Source organism: Macaca thibetana, chromosome 12 (genome assembly GCF_024542745.1).
Source record: "Macaca thibetana thibetana isolate TM-01 chromosome 12, ASM2454274v1, whole genome shotgun sequence".
NCBI classification, from domain to species: Eukaryota; Metazoa; Chordata; class Mammalia; order Primates; family Cercopithecidae; genus Macaca; species Macaca thibetana.
The window spans coordinates 24,361,376-24,372,557 of NC_065589.1; the positions used below are offsets into that span (position 1 = coordinate 24,361,376).

An 11,182-nucleotide genomic window follows, 5' to 3' on the forward strand; every position below is an offset into this window, starting at 1 on the left:
TATTTTTTTGTGTGTGCTTTGAAAATATTTTCTCAGCCGGGCGCGGTGGCTCAAGCCTGTAATCCCAGCACTTTGGGAGGCCGAGACGGGCGGATCACGAGGTCAGGAGATCGAGACCATCCTGGCTAACACGGTGAAACCCCGTCTCTACTAAAAAATACAAAAAACTAGCCGGGCGCGGTGGCGGGCGCCTGTAGTCCCAGCTACTCGGGAGGCTGAGGCAGGAGAATGGCGTGAACCCGGGAGGCGGAGCTTGCAGTGAGCTGAGATCCGGCCACTGCACTCCAGCCTGGGCAGCAGAGTGAGACTCCGTCTCAAAAAAAAAAAAGAAAATATTTTCTCATCTTCTATAATGAAAACATATTACTAATTTAATTTTTTAAATTATTATTTTATTAAAACAAAGAAAGTAGTCCTCTCTGCTGTCTCTACCTTTCACTTCACATCCATTCTCAGGCCACTCAACTGGGCCCCTGCCTGTACTGCTCCATCCTAAGTTGGTGCTGTCTCCTTGAAAGTCAAACCCATTTGTCATTGTTCAGCCCTTATCACTGATCCTCTGGGTGGCAGCTATGACAATGGAGCATGCCTTTTTCCTCTACCTTTCCTGCCACAGTTTCTCTGGCTCTCCTTTCCCCTCTCTGACAAGCTCCCCTTCTGCTAGCTCTAAATTCACCACTTACAGGCTACCACCTGTATACTCATTACTTTAAAGGAGAAATGTCCACGAAAGCCTCTCTTGGATGCCCCACAGTAGGGGTCCCCAGCTGCTTCCCTCCAACCCTATACCGGTCCTTGGTCTGTTAGAAACTGGGCCACACCACAGGAAGATGGGCAAAGCTTTACCTGTATTTACAGCTGCTCCGCATCGCTTGCATTACCCTCTGAGCTCCGCCTCCTGTCAGATCAGCAGCAGCATTAGATCCTCATAGGAGCTCGCACCCTATCGTGAACTGTGCATGTGAAGGATCTAGGTTGCATGCTCCTTACGAGAATCTAATGCCTGATGATCTGTCACTGTCTCCCACCAACCCCAGATGGGACCATCTAGCTGCTGGAAAACAAGCTCAGGGCTCCCCCTGATTGTACATTATGGTGAGTTGTATAATTATTTCATTATATATTACAATGTAGTAATAATAGAAATCAAGTGCACAATAAATGTAATGCTCTTGAATCATCCCAAACCCCCCTAATCCCCTCCCTCCCCAAGTCCCTGGAAAAACTGTCTTCCACGAAACTGGTCCCTTGTGCCAAAAAGGTTGGGGACTGCTGCCCCACTGGATCTTTAACTTGATTTGTCCAAAGCTACTCCCTCATCCTCATGTGACCCCAACCCTCTCCTTCAGGTCCCCCAACTTGCCAAATGGCATCATCTGTGTTGCCAGATGATTTTGCCCAACTGTAAACGAATGCCATTGTTCTGTGCATGTTTAAGGCAGGTTAGGTTAGGCTATGATGTTTGGTAGGTTTAGGTGTATTTAATGCATTTTCCACTTAGGCTATTTTCAATGTAGGATGAGTTTATTGGGATGTAACCCCTCTATAAGTTAAGAAGCATCTGTGTTTGTCAAATGACCAAATGAACCAATCCTGAGACCTAGTTCCTGGGCGAGGGCATCTCTTAGGCCTAGGTAATGACTTGCCCACTTCATTGCACACATGTCTCTGTGATAGTCCTTAGGCTGTGTAGTAATTCCTGGGGCTGCCCCTGTAACACTTCAAGTGCCTTATGGGTAAGGGGGGTGAATTGTGGGGGAGGGAGTGGAATCAGGGTTGGGGGTTGTGTGCTAGACTTGGAATGACCAGCTTAGAACCCTGGCTCCCCTAGGAACTCTGCACCTTGGGGCATGTTCTTAATCTACTCAAACCTCATTCTGTTTCTCTCCACAAGGGACTGGTAATTTGCATGGAGCTACTCTGAGGATTAACCATGATTACCCAGCGAAAGGACACCTTGCCTGGGCCATCTCAGCTACTCCATACATGTTCCTTGATACTATTGATCTCATTCTGCAACATCAGCATCTGTCCTGGTGGGTGCTCAAGTAAATATTTTATGAATGAATGATAAGAGGGTGTGATCTTTGCCTCCATTTCCCATTGCATCATCCCAAATCAGGCCCTTGGGTCCTCATGCCTGGCCCATTGCAGGTACCTGCAGCCCCTAGCCATCAATTTCGAGCTGGGGCTCCCCTGCTCAAAGCCAGTGTCTACACAATCAAATTTGCATCCCTTGTTTTAGCGACATGGTCTCAGCCCAGTTCTCTAGTGTGTGGCGTTCCTGCTGCTCCCCTCCACATGCGTCCTGTCTGCCAGCCTGCCCCGATCACTGTCCTGGATTTCTGCCCCATGCCACCCAGAGAAATCCTTTCAGGCAGCTTCCTCAAGATACCAGGTACCTTCCAGCCCTACCATGCCCCCGGCGATATGATACCCTCCCAGGAGTAACCATAACTAATGAAGGTCCAATTCTCAATTTGGGGAGTCTGGCAGCTCTTGAGGGAGGAGGGAGGAGAGTGAGTTCGGTTTTCTTTTTTTTTTTTTTTTTTTTTTTTTTTTTTTTTTGAGACGGAGTCTCGCTCTGTTGCCCAGGCTGGAGTGCAATGGCCGGATCTCAGCTCACTGCAAGCCCCGCCTCCCAGGTTCACGCCATTCTCCTGCCTCAGCCTCCCGAGTAGCTGGGAGTACAGGCGCCCGCCACCTCGCCCGGCTAATTTTTTTTGTATTTTAGTAGAGACGGGGTTTCACCGTGTTAGCCAGGATGGTCTCGATCTCCTGAACTCGTGATCCGCCCGTCTCGGCCTCCCAAAGTGCCGGGATTACAGGCTTGAGCCACCGCGCCCGGCCGTGAGTTCGGTTTTCAAGGAGGCTGATAATGCCTTTCCTTTGAGTACAGTTTCCTTAAGGCTAAAAATAAATTCAACCTCCTCTTCGAAGACTTTTCTGATTACCACAATTATTTGCATTGCCTGGTCACTACTCTATCTCCAGACCCTGGAAAAAATGTCATTTCACAGCCAAACAGAAACGAATGGTTTGGCTATGGTGGGGCACACCTGGGGGAGCCACGGCCTTTCCTTTACAAGACTGTGATCTCCAGGCTGGGGGTGGTGGCTCATGCTTGTAATCCCAGCACTTTGGAAGTCCAAGGCAGGACGATGGATTGGAGAACTGTCTAGAAATTCAAGACCAGCCTGGGCAACACAGTGAGACCCCACCTCTTCAAAAAATTAAAAAAAAAAAAAAAGGCCGGACATGGCATGCACCTGTGGTCCCAGTTACTTGAGTGGCTGAGGCAAGACGATTGCTTGAGGTCAGAGGTTGAGGCTGCGTGAAATATGATTTTGCCACTGCACTCCAGCCTGAGTGACAGAGTAAAACCTTGTCTCAGAAACAAACAAACATACAAACTAACTAACAAGCAAAAACAAGACTGAGCTCTCCCCATAGGCAAAAAATGGCGGCCTCCACTTGTTCTTCTCTTCCGCATCCCCAGCACCTTGCACGAATGGAGTGTGATGTTTGTTCTGTTGTGTGGGATAGAAGAACAGAACTACCGAGTGTAGACTATCTACTGAGCACAAGGCCTGCGCACAGCCCTTGTACGTGGGATTTCATTGTCATGACTCTATAAGGAAGGTGATGGTTGCCCCGCTTTATTTATTTATTTATTTTTGAGATGGAGTCTCTCTCTGTCACCCAGGCTGGAGTGCCGTGGCGCGATCTCGGCTCATGCAACCTCTGCCTCCCGAGTTGAAGTTATTCTCCTGCCTCAGCCTCCCAAGTAGCTGGGACTACAGGTGCCCACCACCACACCTGGCTAATTTTTGTGTTTCACCAAGACAGGATTTCACCATGCTGGCCAGTCTGGTCTCGAACTCCTGACCTCAAGTGATCCGCCCACCTCAGCCTCCCAAAGTGCTGGGATTACAGGCGTGAGCCACTGCGCCCAGTCAGTCGCCCCACATTAGAGATGAACAAACGAAGGCTTGGAGAGAATAATGACTCATGCCATCACAGAGCTAACAGGTGACAAAGCCCAAATTCAATTATGGTTTTATTTGACTCCCAATTCCATGCTGTTTCTACTTATCCTCTATCACCAGCCTGGGTAGAAAGTATGTGTCAGCGTCTGCTCTGAAACAGATGACAGAGGCAAACTGGGAAAGCTGAGGAGAGCTTGACAGAAGTTCAGTTTTAGTGCTCTGCAAGGCTACTGGCAGGTGCTGGAAACAGTTCTTCAGGCTGGAGACACTGTTGCCACCCTGGGCCTGAAGGGTCAGGAAGGGAGCTGTTATAAAACATAAAGACAGGTTGGGCGCGGTGGCTCACGCCTGTAATCCCAGCACTTTGGGAGGCCGAGGCAGGCGGATCACCTGAGGTTAGGAGCTCCAGACCAGCCTGGTCAACATGGTGAAACCCCGTCTCCGCTAAAAATACAAAAAATTAGCCAGGCGTGGTGGCAGGCGTCTGTAATCCCAGCTACTTGGGAGGCTGAGGCAGGAGAATTGCTTGAACTGGGAGGTTGCAATGAGCTGAGACCACGCCACCGCACTCTAGCCTGGGCAACAAGAGCGAAACTCTGTCTCAAAAACAAAAAACAAAGACAGAGCTGTGTGGACAGGCCCAGCTGATAGGGGCTGTGACCACTTGTTGAGGGATAAGCCGGTCTGGGGTGAGCCTTGAGGGAGGGAGGAGACAAACCCTCCACCTCCACTCCCATCTCCTCCCGGAGAGCTCCACTGCCAAACTCAGCTATAGCTGGAGGACCAAGAGCCCACTGAGGTGTCCACAGGACCAGCTCCAAGCAGGGTGGAGAAGAGGGAGGGGGATGTGGAGAGCAAACGGAAGCCAGCCAAACGAGACCAAAGAAGTGTGGGTCTGGCCAGGTGTGATGGCTCACACCTGTAATCTCAGCACTTTGGGAGGCTGAGGCAGGTGGATCATGAGGTCAGGAGTTCAAGACCAGCCTGGCCAAGATGGTGAAACCCCGTCTCTACTAAAAATACAAAAATTAGCTGGGCATGGTGGCGGGTGCTTGTAATCCCAGCTACTCAGGAGGCTGAGGCAGAGAATCGCTTGAACCCAGGAGGTGGAGGTTGCAGTGAGCCAAGATCCTGCTACTGCATTCCAGCCTGGGCAACAGACCAAGACTCTGTCTCAAAAAAAAAAAAAAGAGGTGCGGGTCTGGCATGGGGGCGGTGGGGTATTGACGCATCAGGGTGGAGGCTGGTGCCACCACCTTTCATCTTGTGGCCAAGGTGACTCCTCAAGGACTTCCTGCTCTCAAGCTCCAGCCCCTCAACCCATTCACCGCTCAGAGCCAGGGTGATTCTCCTAAAATACCACCCAGATCATGTCCCATGTCCCAGCCCTGCTCAAAATCACTCAATGGTTTCCTTTGTAAACCAAAAATAAAATTCAATGCCCCCTCCCCCCAACCATCTGAATGGACTTCCTCCTCTGCCAGGGCATTCCAAAGTTAACCTGAAAGACTGGTTCAGGGCCGGGCCAGTGGCTCACACTTGTAATCCCAAGGATTACACTTTTGGGAGGCCAAGGTGACCAAATCACTTGAGGCCAGGAGTTCAAGACCAGCCTGGCCAAGATGGTGAAACCCTGTCTCTATTAAAAATACAAAAAAAATTAGCCAGGCATGGTGGTGGGCACCTGTAATCCCAGCTACTTGGGAGAATGAGGCAGAAGAATCACTTGAACCCAGGAGGCAGAAGTTGCAGTGAGCCAAGATGACACAACTGTACTCCAGCCTGAGCAACAGAGTGAGACTCCATAAAAAAAATAAAAAATAAAAAATAAAACCCTCCAGGTCTTTAGATAATAACTCTTTCAATCAATTGCCAATCAGAAAATTTTTAAATCTACCTATAACTTGGAAGCTCCCTTCAACACACACACACATTCTGTGCCCCTGTCCCCCCAACTCTGACTACCTTGGGCCATGTGTTCTCAGGGTCTCCTGAGGGCTGTGTCAAGGACCACAGTCACTCATATTTGGTTCAGAATAAATTTCTTCAACTATTTTACAGAGTTTGAATGTTTTCATTGACATCTTTAGGGTGAACTTTGAAGTCCTTAAGGAGGCCCTGAGGCTCTATAGACCTGACCCCTGCCACCTCCCCAGTCTCCTCTTGGGCCATGCCCCAGTGCCCACCACTCTCCGGCCACACCGCTCTCCTGGAGTTTTCTGGAACACTCCAAGCTCTTTCAGCTTCAGGGGTGTCTCCACACCTTCACATAGCTTGATCCTTCTGCTTAGAAGGGCCACAGCATCCTTGCCTGCCGCCCCCCACGGCCTGTCCCCTCTGTAGCTACCCTTTCATGCCACCTTCTGCCAACCTAAGTGAGGTGCCTGGGTGCCACTCTTTTGTTTTTGTTTTCTGAGATGCAGTCTCACTCTGTTGCTCAGGCTGGAGTGCAGTGGTGCAATCTTGGCTGGCTGCAAGCTTCGCCTCCTGGGTTCAAGCAATTCTCTTGCTTTAGCCTCCCCAGTAGCTGGGACTATAGCCATGTACCACCATGCCTGGCTAATTTTTTGTATTTTTAGCAGAGACGGGTTTCACCGTGTTAGCCAGGATGGTCTCGATCTCCTGACCTGGTGATCTGCCTGCCTCGGCCTCCCAAAGTGCTGGAATTACAGGCGTGAGCCACCACGCCCTGCCTTGGGTGCCACTCTTTTAGGGCACTGAGTCAACTTTCCTTCAATGTATGTACCACAGTTTGTAAAGATACCTTTGCTTATGAGATGAGTTGCTAATATCTGTCCTGCTTTCCCCACTGAACTGTAAACTCCAAGAGAGTGGGGACTGCATTTTATTTACTTCTGTATCCCCACAGGCCTGGCACACAGTAGGCCCCTCATAAATGCTTGTTAAATAATGCTTGGTCTTAATGGTATTGGGGTTGAGTCCTGGCTATTAAAAAGGGGTTCCCCTTTTTTTCTCCAGTTTTTGTTTGTTTGAGACAGATGGTAGCTCAGGCTGTTGCCCAGGCTGGAGTGGCATAATCACAGCTCACTGCAGCCCTCACCTCCTGGGGTCAAGCCAACCTTCCACCTCATCCTACCAAGTAGCCGGGACTACAGGCACGCACCAGCATGACCAGCTAATGTTTTTATTTTTTTAAAGAGATGGGTCTCACTATGTTGCGCAGGCTGGTCTTGAACTCCTGGGCTCAAGCGATTCTTCCGCCTGGGCTTGGCGAAAATGCAGGATTACAGGTGTGAGCCATTGCGCCGGCCAGGGCTCCCGTTTTCTAGCCAAATAGTGCTGGTCAGATTCTGCCCTCTAGTGGTCATATCTGGGAACTGATTGTGGCTTGTTCCAACCCCTCCCTAGATGTTTTTGACTTGCTGGAAGTAAATGGAACTCAATAGAAAGTACTGAGTGCAGGCCCTGGGCTAGGCATCTGGCCAAGATGAATTATGACCTAGACCCTGGCCCCCAGAATTCCCCCTCAAGTCAATGACCAGAGCTATATAGATCTGTGCTGCCGGGCGCGGTGGCTCAAGCCTGTAATCCCAGCACTTTGGGAGGCCGAGACGGGCGGATCACGAGGTCAGGAGATCGAGACCATCCTGGCTAACATGGTGAAACCCCGTCTCTACTAAAAAATACAAAAAAAACTAGCCGGGCGAGGTGGCGGGCGCCTGTAGTCCCAGCTACTCGGGAGGCTGAGGCAGGAGAATGGCGTAAACCCGGGAGGCGGAGCTTGCAGTGAGCTGAGATCCGGCCACTGCACTCCAGCCTGGGAGACAGAGCGAAACTCCGCCTCAAAAAAAAAAAAAAAAAAAAAAAAAAAAAAAAAAAAAAAAAAAAAAAAAAAAAAATCTGTGCTGTTTCTTTGCTTTCTTTCTTTCTTTTTTTTTTTGAGATGGAGTTTTGCTCTTGTTGCCCAGGCCGGAGTGCAATGGCACCATCTCGGCTCACCGCAACCTCCGCCTCCCAGGTTCAAGCGATTCTTCTGTCTCAGCTTCTCAAGTAGCTGGGATTACAGGCATGCGCCACCACGCCCGGCTAATTTTGTATTTTTAGTAGAAACGGCGTTTCTCCATGTTGGTCAGGCTGGTCTCAAACTCCTGACCTCAGGTGATCCACTCACCTCGGCCTCCCAAAGTGCTGGGATTACAGGCGTGAGCCATTGCACCTGGCCAGATTTGTGCTGTTTCACATGGTAGCCACTAGCCACTTGTGGCCACTGAGCACATAAAATGTGGTTAGTGAAACTGTAAAACTGAATTTTTAATTTTATGTAATTTTAATTCATTTAAACTTAAATCTAAACATTGGCTGCTCTGTCTATGGAGTAGCCATTCTTTATTCCTCTACTTTCTTAATAAACTTGCTTTCGCTTTACTCTAAAAATAAAACAATAATAAAATAAACCTTGATGCTTATTTCAGTTATTGGAAAACACTCAAGTATGTACATTTTACAGTTTTTAGATTTGATCTAAATACAGATCCTATATTTCTGATGAAAAAGTAACATCCTAATTGAGATATGCAGTAAGTGTTAAATACACACCAGATTTTGAAGATTTAGCATTTACAAATCCCATTAAAAATTCACCTGTGGCTGGGTACGGAGGCGCATGCCTGTAATCCCAACACCTTGGGAGGCAGAGGTGGGTGGATCACTTGAGGTCAGGAGTTCAAGACCAGTCTGACCAACATGGTGAAAACCCATCTCTACTAAAAATACAAAATTAGCTGGGCGTGGTGGGGCATGCCTGTAATCCCAGCTACCTGGGAGGCTGAGGCAGGAGAATCTCTTGAACCCAGGAGACAGAGATTGCAGTGAGCTGAGATCGCGCCATTGCACTCCAGCCTGGGCAACAGAGTGAGACTCCATCTCAAAGAAAAGAAAAGAAAAGAAAAGACTCTCAACCTACCAAAGCAGAATCTGCATTTTAACATGATCCCCAAGCGATCTATTTGCACATTAAAGTTTGAGAAGCAGTCGCCTGTTAGACATCCAAGTGGTGATATAGGCAGCAGTCCTCTGCTTGCTCAGAGACATAGGAAGCAAAGTCGAGGCTGAGAGTGAGGCTGCAGAGGGGGTGAGGGAGTTCTGAAGGGACTGTAGAAAGTGTGGAGTAACTGCCTAGGACAGGTGTGTTAGTATGAACAGACAAGTTAGTGTGCCTGAACTTAAAGAGAGATCAGTCAGGACCGTTGCATGTTTTTACCCCCACTTTCGGCTGTGTGGGTGCAGAGCTGAGATTTTGCTGCTGAGAATCATAAGGTACAGTTGAGACTGCATGCAAAGGAGTAATTATAATATTGGAATCCAAGCTAGTCAAGGAGGAAAGTGAGGATGTGAGGGACAAGAAAGAGGTGGTGGTCAGGTGGAGTGGCTCACTCCTGTAATCCCAGCACATTGGGAGGCTGAGGCAGGAGGATCACTTGAGCCCAGGAGTTTGAGGCCAGCCTGGGCAACATAGGGAGACCCCGTCTTTACAAAAATTACAAAAATTACAAAAATTAGCCAGGTGCAGTGGTGTGTGCCTGTGGTCCCGGCTACTCGGGAGGCTGAGGTGGGAGGATATCTTGGGTTGGGAATAAGAGGAAATCTCTGTTGGCTTTTCTTGAGGAGTAGAGTTGTTTAGACATAAGCAAGTGACTATGAGGAGGAGCTTCCTAACTGGGGGCAAGAGAGTGGGAGAATGAGGCCCAAGATGGACAAGGAGAGGAGCTCGAAAGTTGAGAATCCCCCGGTATTCTGACTGGCAGAGGTGGTGGAGGTCCATGGCGAGAGGGCAGGGTGTAAGGGCACAGCTGGAGCCTGGCTCTGCTGAGCTCCCAGCTCAGGCAAGTTCATCCCTCCAGGCGCTGCTTAGTGTGAAAGGATGTTGTGTTCATCACTGGGAGAATCACTGGGCTTCTATCTCACAAACAACAATAACAATGAACATTTTAACTCTGCCCTAAGCATTGGACGGCTGCTATTATTTTTCATTCTTACAGCTACCCTGTATTATTACCACCCTTTTAACAGATACGGCACCAAGGCTCACAGCAGTTAAGTAATATGCCTAAGGTCACACAGACACCAAAGACATTTGAATTTGGATTCAAACCCAGGTCTGTCTAGCACCAAAGCTTGCTGGTGCGGCTGGCGATTTACCTGGGAGCGTTTGTTTATGCTTCCACTGAAGATTCTGATTCACAGGTCTGGAAAGAAGTATCCCCAAGGGAATGTGCATGTTTTCACAAGTAGCTCAGGTGTCTCTGAGGGTCAGGGAAGATTGGAAAGCATTTCGATGGCCCTGCCTGCAGCATGGTGGATGCCAGGCTGGTTCGGTGGCCCAGCTTCCTCATGGTATCACCCACTTCCAGTTATAGCAGTTTCAGTCACCATCAACATTCGCCATGTGCCTTTCTCACTGCCTTTCACCTAGATGACCTCAGCTGAGGAAGGCGCCGGAAGTCACAGGAGGTACAGAACTGCAGTATGATTTCTTTTCTTTTCTTTCTTTTTTTTTTGAGACAGATTTTTTTTTTTCTGTTGCCTAGGCTGGAGAGCAGTGGTGTGATCTCGGCTCACTGCAACCTCTGTCTCCCAGGTTCAAGCGATTCTCCTGCCTCAGCCTCTGGTGTAGCTGGGACTACAGGCACGCACCACCATACTCGGCTAATTTTTTGTATTTTTAGTAGAGACAGGGTTTCACTGTATGTTAGCCAGGCTGGTGTCAAACTCCTGACCTCAGGTGATCCACCCGCCTTGGCCTTCCACAGTGCTGGGATTATAGGCGTGAGCCACTGCGACCAGCTGCAGTGTGAGTTCTAAGTAGAGAGATGGGCCTCCCGCCTCACAGTCCTTTAGTGCCAAAGCTGGAACAAAACCTCACTTCTGAGACATCCAAATCCACCATTCTTTCCACTCCCTGTTTCCTTAGGAAAGTGCTAAATAATGTTTACGAGTAATACGGCCAATTTTAAGGGGGAGGAGCCCCCATACCCCACCCCCACCTCCCCAATAGTCTCTATCATTCAAGCCTGAGGGGCTCCCTCCACCCCACCTTAGAACATTAGCATTCAATTCAACACATGCTGGGTCAGGGCCGCGCCCAGGCCTAGGGGTGAATGAGACATTGTCCTTGCCCTCCAGTGGGGAGAAACAGGCACTTTCACCTTGGGCTGGGTTCAATGCCTCAATTC

General features: G+C 49.2%; 1 protein-coding gene across 1 annotated transcript in view; it reads left to right on the plus strand.

Annotated features, from left to right (window-relative positions):
• Window positions 1-11,182, plus strand: part of AAMP (angio associated migratory cell protein) — a 205,728-nt gene that overhangs the window by 161,553 nt on the left and 32,993 nt on the right. The gene's annotated exons all lie outside the window — the stretch shown is intronic.